Genomic DNA, 9060 nt, shown 5'->3' on the forward strand with positions numbered 1-9060 from the left:
ACTTGTGGGGATCTTCTTCATTAACAAGTTTTGAGGCTGGAGTTCTCAAACTCCCATGCAGAAGTGCATACCCAAAGTGTACCAGTAACTTTTTAATCTAGTTCTTTTGTTGGAGGGGAAATGCCCATCCCTGATGCCTTCCCAGAGCCAGAAGGACCTTTCCACGCAGTAGTGGCTCCTTCACAGGCTGCCCAAAGAGCTTTGCCTCCTACATTTCCTGCAGCCATCCTGGACACCTGAAAAATCCTACTCTGTAAAGACTTCAATTTACCTCTTTCAAGTGCATATTACCTGCCAAGGAGCCCCTCTGGGTTAATTTCTCACAGATAGATTTGTTCTCCTTCAAGCATCCTCACATAGACAGAGTTCTGACCCTCTTTAAAGGAAGCCAGTCATCTTAAAGTGAATATATAAAGTACACAAAATCTCACTACATTTACTTTAAACTCAGTTTGAGCAAAGCACATGCCCCAAAATAAAATAGACATAAAGGAAAACCCCAGCCTTATTTAACTGTTTGTTCTGATGTTAAATGTTTTCTTTATGTTTTCTTTATATCTATTAAGGTTATGTTTTATTTCTAGCTTAAATTTGTCCGGTTCTCACTGATAGCCATTTGTTCTTGTTACGTTTTTCTCCATTGTAATAAAAAGTCTCCCAGTGCTTGATCTTTTACAGTGGAGTCCCTCCTCACTATTCTTTTTGCTCAGCTAAGCAGATCCAGTCCTGCAAGTGTTTTTCCATTTAGAGCTGCTGAAAGTGGTTTCATGCCTGGTCCATACTTTTTCCCATCATGTTCCCTTTCCTTCTCTTGACTTAATCCAGACATCCCAAGGAATTCTCTTTTCAGAGTATCATTATCCTTGCTCTTAGAGGTCTGGATGCCATCAACTTTTGTTTGCTAAGCTCCTGCAGTACCTCCGCAGCACCGTGGTTCTTCCCTGCCTTTCCTCCTGCTTGCTTACCTCAGCCTCTGTCCACCACAGTGACCACAGTAACCAGGTGTCCTGAGTGCACTTACTCCAGCTTGATAGCCTTCCCCAAGCTTTACCAATGCAAACATACATCTTAAAACACCCTTACCACAGGTTTAATTTTTATGTTTGCTTAGGAAAATATGTATAGATCACATTTATATACATTTTTTGGTCTTTGTAGACAACAACATTCAAGGAATTGCTACAGCCTGTATCATATCAAGTATCTACATTAGCTATTTCTAGCTATATTGACAGAAAATATCCCATGACTGGCTCTCATAGCAAAATGTCTTCAACAGCACAACCTAAAGGGTTATTTTAGATAGCAGTCTGGGGCACTGCATTTGACAGTAGAATAAACCATCCTTTTTTTACCTTCTTGAACTTGTGCAGACTGATTCTCTTTCTCAAAACCACAGTAGTAAGAATGAGAAATCAGAATGATAGCCTCTCTGTCCCATACTGTGTACGTGTGCTTTTGTAGAAGGGCCTGAACCCACAGGAGAGGTAGGATTAGCTGGAGTGTTTTTCAGAAGCACTCCTAATATTTGGAAGAGTAGAAGCAGAGAAGAAACATACAAATAAAATGCTGTTAAAGAAAATAAATACAGTGAAGTTAAGTTTTCTTTATTTTGGTATTGGTAAGAGGCGAAAAAAAAAGTCCTCAGTTGTTTGGGGTTTTTTTTAACAAGCTAAGGAGTAGGTAATGTACAAAGCTCATATAACTGATTCAGATCAGTTGCTCTGTTAAATGTCTATCAGCACAATCTCTTCTGTTTTGTACATATCTCTCCCTTCTCCCAAGGTTCACTATGCTCCTTCCTTGATGCTGTTCTCAGATGGCAATGCATCTTGTATTTGCATTGTGCCAGGTAGGACTGGACTCCCAAGGTCACTGCCACCTTTGGATGGCACCCCAGATCCCTTGATACGCTTTTCATTGTAATAAGGCAGCAGGTTACCGTGTACCTCTTACAGATTTTTAAACTACGTTCTGGTAGGTCAGCTCCTAAATTAGGTAGAAAAGCATAAAACATAGTAGAGGTAAAAGAGCCATTTATTTCAGGAGCAATCAGTAATAAGCCTGGTTACTTATTTACTGTAAAGCTCATTTGTAAGTGCTGTAGAACAAATGGGTTTTGTCAGTAAGCACTTCTGAAAAGGAACAATATATATGATACAATTTCAACAAAAAGTGTGTCAAAGCTATTCACAGAAATAGTAAGGTTGGGTTCCTAATCCTGGGAAAAAAATAGAAAAATAAAACAAAGAGAAAGATAAAACTAAGAAAAAAGGTCAAGAAAAAGAAAAAGGAAAAGAGAGAAAAAGAAAAAGTCAGAAAAGGAAAGAGAAGAAGGGGGAAAAGAAGAAGAGAAAAGAGAGAAAGAAAAAGACATAGGTTGTGGTATAACTTGCATGCAAATAAAATGAAATGTACATTAGTGAAAAATGGATCTGGGCTGCAGGTGATGTTTGCCTTCTTCTACATTTTCCTACCCTTTATCATCACTTCCAGAGGATTATGCACCAAAACCAGCTTCACTAAACACCTCCTCAAAAAACTAAAAAAAAAAAAAAAAAGAAAAAAAGAGTCAGCTGCATAGATACTGTGGGAATCTCACATGTGAACTGAGCAAAGGAAAGCGGGGCTGAAGAGAGACCTCTGGAGATCACCTGTTGCAGCCTCTTACTACAAGGCTGCAAAAACATTGATTTCTTTATTGGTGATATAAAAAAGGTATTTTCAAGGCTTTTATTACATTGTATAAAAATATTTCAGAAAATTCTTGCTGAATTGAAAGCTATATGTTAATTAATAGATAACTATGTGTAGATGTGGTCTGGTTTTCTAATGAATTGAGTCATTCAACAGTAAGTGTGACAGCCAAATTGCAAATATTGCAACACTGGTAATAAGAGGCAAATGATCACTGTACTTCTTGATTGCGTATGCAACTTCTATATCACCTAGGTATTAACTCTAATAATTTTATGACTATTTTGAAATATTCTGAGATTTATTTCCAAAATATGTAATTATTTTTAAAGTTTTAATAATTGAAAAACCAGCTCTGAGTTTTGCAAAGAAGAGTTGTATTAAGAGCCAAGTTCAAGTGCAAATTACAGAATGTGATTTTTACATGGCGGGGTGGGGGGAGGAAGCTGTTAAGAGCTGTGAAAGGTAAACTGAGATTTAAAAAAGAAGCAGAGTATGAAAAAGATCAAATGAGCTGCGATTAGGGATTATATTTTAAGAAATTATTTCAAGATGCATCAGGCACGGTAAAATAGAAAACTAAGATAAATGTCAGTTTGATGTAATAGGAATCAAAATAATAGAGGAGTTCAAGAAAATCTAGACACTTTATTGAAAGTGAAGAAAATCTCTTGGACTTTAGGAAAAGCTTTGAGTGGTTTTTAGGTTCCACAGTAAAATGCTCTGATGGATCTGACTAGGATTACATATACAATTTTGTAAACCAGGTCAATGTGAGAAAAGCAGCGTTTATAACACAGAAAACATGAAACGCTGCATGTAGTTTATCCATTTAATTGTGAGTATAAATCTCTCCTGGGCACTTTGCAAAGCAAGTAAAGGTATGGTTTTTTCTCTGAAGGAGCTTTTAATTTAAGGACTAGCTTTCAGATGTGTTGAGCAGATGAAATTCAGCTGAAGTTGGAGCATTTAGGTTTTTTTTAAACTTACACCCCAAATTCAGTGTCACAGCATGTGTCAGAAAATAGAGGGAGGGAGGAATTATGAGGATGACAATAATGAAATCACAGTTACTTAGTAAGACCCAGATCCTGGTAAAGACTCTTAGCTTTAAACATATCGGTAATCCTACTGAATCATGTGCAAATCAAGATGGTCCTTTAAATAGTGTTTTGTGTACACCCTTCCCTAAGCAATGATGCATGAGGTAGGGGATGGAAATGGTGGAAAGGCATTTAAAATGATGGAGAGGAGGGAGTTCAGTGAAGTAATTTGATGGGGATTTCCTGAGTGGAATAAAAAGCCTGGGCAGAGCCCAGAGTTGTCCAAAATAATAGCAGTCCAGAGTTCAAGCCAGACATACGGCTAACAACCAATTGAGTGCCAAGCTGGTCTTTTTTAGTTAGCAAGCAAGACGATACAGGGCTCCAGGACAGTCATTGAACTTTCTAGGACCTTGATGCTTCTGGAGCACTTCTAAAGTTAATTCCAAACCACTGTTTTATTGAATTAGATATGATACTTGACAATAAAAAAAAACTACAAATAAGGTCTGTTTGTTATCTTTCCTGCAGCAGATGGAGGACATTATTGCTTCATTAAAATAGTATTGCTAACAAAAATAAAAGTGAAATATAAGAATAGGAAAGTCAAAGACTCTTTTGGAGAATGAGAGAATGAATAGATTTTAAGTACCTACAATAGTTAGCAGTACAGAGAGCTTTTATTTAATTTTTTTTTCCTGAAAGCTTTATTATTGATATTCTTCTATTTTCTGACACACTTCAGAATATTTTATTCAGAATTTAAGTACAGGCTGCTTTGGTGCCTGTGGCTTTGTGAGGTGCCAGGAATTCAGGGAACTGAGTAACAAACTGAATGAAGAGAGGGACTGGTAGTATCTGGCAAGAAGATGCATCTGCGCTGTCTGCTTTTTCAACCTTGGTTAGAGGTAGCTTGGCTTTCTGTGCTTCCTAGGCCACCACCAGCCTTTTCCCCACCTTGCATGTGTACATCCCTAGGTTCTTCCCAAGCAGACTGCCTCTAAGCAGCTGGGAAGGGAGCCAATTGCCCCTAATCAGCTTAGTGCTGAGAAGCTCAGGACACTAAATACAGATGGCATCACACACCCACCACAACATGCAGCATGCTGCTGTGATTTTCAACAAGGCATCTCTCCCTTTTAATTTGTTTGGGTAGACTAAACACCCTTTTGACCATGAAGCAACAGAATGCCACACTGACTTCTTGACACAAGTTTGAGACACCAGGGACTAACATAGCAAACATACATGTAGTTTGGAAGCACTAAAAGTTATAGTTCTCCAATACTATTTTTTTCACTTGCAATTTTGTCTTTTCCATAGCTGAAATAACATTTTAAATGGAAGAATACAGAACTGGCTTATGTACAAATGTTAATATAGTTTTGGTCTAGGAAGTCATATTCTTACAGGAAATAATGTTTTATACCACAAGTAATTTGTGAAAGTTCCAGTTAAAGCACCAGCTGCAATAACAATAATGCAGAAAAAAGTAATCAGGCTTTGGCCCATGTTTTGCTGACTGTCCATTTTCAAGTTTCTGTGTGTAAGGGAATCACCTGGGATAGAGTTCATCTCATATGAGTTTAGATGTGTTTAGCACAGACATCACCGCTCTGAGCCAATCACTCTCAGGTCTTTGTACAGTCAGTGTAGAGAAATAGGCACTTTTCTGTCAAGGACCATCTGGTCTGCTTTAGACATCTACCTTGGGATGAGAAGAATCATTTCACTGACTCTGCTCACTAGATCTCTGTTGGCCCCAGGGTTTGCAGACATGAAGTTTGTACCTGTCTATATTTACTCTGATAAATCCCTCCCTCCATCCCATGGTGGGGAAGCCAGTTAAATGCCCCCTGATTTCTGGAAGCTCTGCTCACCCCTATTTCACTCTGGCTTCAGTGCAAAATAGTAGTTAGTCAGCATCTGGCAGAAACAAGCAGAATTCAAATGGTGTGCAGGCAGCTTTTGGCCTGGGGATATGTAGCTTCACTTCTGAAATGCGGCAAGCTCTGGAAGAGCAGATGCATATGCTTGATGAAACAGCACAACTTCAATCAGAGCAGGCACCAGGGAACAGGCAGAGCAAGCTTCTGTGGGAGGCAGTAGCCTGCACAGGGAGGCGAAAAAAAAAGCCTTGCTGACTCCATAACTCCAGTTTTTTTAGGGCAAATCATTAAATATTTGGCATATGTGTGTTTGGCACAGCACAGGACTGTGAACTGGATTCTCAGAGGCACAAACACCCCAGTCTGCTCCCTTTGCAGTGAAGCTGATCTGTCCCAGGAGTTAGGCAGGCTGGTGGGGAGGGCTTTCTCTAAGAGCCTTGTAATTCCATAGGCATTTTTTTCCTTACCTCAGGCTGCAAAAACTACAACCTTTCTCTGCAACCCCCTGTAAACCAGGAAAGGAAAAGAAGTTACAATAATCCAAGCAAGTACAGCCTAATTGAGATATTCCCCCAGGGATGTAACTTGTTCACTAACAGACTATAAAGGGATCTTCATGTTGTCCACTAATGTCTAACATCTGTGATGTTTAATTACCTGCACTCATCTTTTAAATGAAGAAGTTTTGGAGTAATCTTTCCTGAAGCCGAACTGAGAAAATAGTATTTATTAGCTAAGGACCTATTTTAGAAACTGATGGGGTAAAAAGAGCTTGAAGGTAGGGTACGGGAGGAGTGTGAAGCTGGAGAGATTGTTAAGTAACTGAGATAGAGGGGGAGAGTGCTGAATGCAGTGAGCACAGAACAACAGATATCCAAAGCTCTGGGATTTCACCGAGACAGATCCAATTTTAATGGTTCATTTTCAAAACTGCCTTTGTGAAACCACAATGCTGAAGAGTGACAAGGATTAATGTCAAGCTGACTGGTCAGCTCTCCTCTGAACTGTGCCTACCTCAACACTCTTTACCCTGTCCCTGGCTCTCAAACTTCCTACTTTGTCTCTCTTGCTTGCTCGGGGACCAGCAAATTGACCTGCGAGAGCAGTGACATTAACCCAGTGCTTGCACAGATCACTGTTAGGTGTCAACTCCAGCAGAATTCAAAAATGCCTGTTCGTATTCCCGAGAAAAAACACAGCAAGATCTGTTACAAACTAGCAGTCATTACTACAGAAAAATGGTAATTGTATCAAACACTATACCTGAAACTTTTCTCTGTCCTACAAAGACAACACCTTGTCTGTCAAGGTGTTGTTGACAGCTGCTGATCCTTTTCTGGTCCTACTTTGTCAGACTTCCATGAGTATTTAAAGAGCTAATCTTTTGCTACACTTAAACATTGCCCAATGTTAATGATGAGGCAGTGTTTATAACTGAAAGGGTTTCTGCTGGCCTTGAAATCCTCACCTTGTTTCGTACTATGAGCTACAGAGCAGGAAATAGACAAATAAAGAAAAATAGGATACTGATGTTAATGAATAAGCTCTGCAATTAGAGCCCTTCAGCAAGGGCTAGGACAAGTAAACCAATATTATCTATGTAGAAATAGAGGTGACTGAGATGTGTCATTCTACCAGTATCAGAATCCACAAGAGACAAATGAAATACTTGCCTTACAATGGGTCCAGCTGCAATACCTCCCTTGCCAGATGCAGAGCCTCCATTCCTAAATCTTCAAGAAGCATTTCTTTTGAACACAACTGCTCCTGTTCTTTTGTCTCACTGGCAATGCACCTCTAGGCAAGTATAAGATAGGATTGTTTATTGTATTATTGTCTATTTATTTTTCTCAGAACAGGTATTGATGGAATGATTTACTTTACAGTATTTCCTATCTCCTTTTGGCTGCGTCTTCTCCCTTCCCACCCATTCCAAACCCGTGTGTTCAGTCTGTCTCTGCTCCTTCCACTCTCAGACATAAAAATGTGGGTTTACATACACATACAGAAAACTGTTTAACTGCATGTTTTTAAAATATGATACCTAACTCCTCTCAGCTAACTTTGCCATCCACTGTTGTCTCTGCACCTAGAAAACTATTTTCCATTCCAATAGCTGAAGTAATGCTTTCTCATAAATCACTTCTGAAAAGAGTGGGACTAGAGCTGGCTAGATCTCCTAGAAAATGTCTTCCTTCTTACAAGCAAATCTACTGAAGCTTATCCTCACACCGGAACCTGCTGATTGTCCTTATTTCTGTAAAAGGCCTCCAGAAGCCGGAGAAATTACCAGAAATGTGAAAAGATGTGTTGAACAGAAGAAGGCCTGTGGGATAAACCTGAAGCTGCCTTATCCAAGCTAGAAGTTAGCTCTTCTTTCACACCAGCTACCCTCTGCACAGAGCATGCTATTTCTCATTGCATTTAAATGCAAACTCTCACGGAGGCACGTAGTGCTTCACTTGGTCACATATGAAGAAAAGCTACTTAAAAGTATGTAAATCTAGGGTTTTTTTTACACAGAGCTTGGATGTTTCCTCTTACAACTTTTGCAAGTCGATAAGGATATTTTTCTTTCTTCACAATGTTTGGTGCAGCCTGAGAATACGCTTTGGATACTGAGTACCTGCTGAGATGAGGTATTGGTTCATCTGTATTTTTAAGGAATCTTTGAGAGACTGTAAGGGCTCTGCCAGTTCCAGTGCATCAGCAGCATCAGGGAGATTAGTGATTCCCTTTGTAAACCTGGATTTGAGGAATGGCATCCACTCCTTGTTCTGGTGGCCAGCAAGCCCTCAGCCCCTGGATGGCTGTCAGTCCCACCTGTCAGCATCGCAAGGCTTGTGGCTGGGGAGAGCAGCAGGGAGTCTGGGGGGCTGTGACTCTGTGCCTGTGGCTGTGAAAAGCAGTGAAGGGGAAAAGCAAGGGCAGAAATAGAGTTTGGGGGGCTTTGAGGAGGGAAGCAAAGCACAGGAGGGCAGCAGGTGCTTAGCAGGGCATGTACAGACCCGGTGGGGCTGCTAGAGGGGAGCGACGGGGAAGGGGCAGGTTTTGGCGCACTCTTTGAAAAGGCTCCAGTCCCGCCGAGCACCTGCAAGCAGGCGGGGTGTAGGCAGGAGATGGTCGAGAGGAGAGAAGGCTGGCGGCCCTTGGTGCCACCGAGGTCGAGGTCCCGGTTAGGCTCTCGCCCCTCCTCCCGCGCCAGCTACAGCCGAAACCAGCGGAGAAGAGCTTTGCCGCGGCGGAGAGGTGTGGGGCGGGGGATGAGGGACGCGCTGGCCTTGCCCCGTGCGGGGCAGGCGCGGCAGGAGGAGGAGCGCAAGCACCTGTGACTGTCCCCCCTCCTCACACACGCAGCGGTCCCGGGGCTGGCCTTGCGCAGGCGCCGCCGTCCCCCCCCGTCGGTGCCCGGTGCTGATCCCCGGCGGCGG

This window comes from Psittacula echo (genome assembly GCF_963264785.1).
Source record: "Psittacula echo genome assembly, chromosome: 3".
NCBI classification, from domain to species: domain Eukaryota; kingdom Metazoa; phylum Chordata; class Aves; order Psittaciformes; family Psittacidae; genus Psittacula; species Psittacula echo.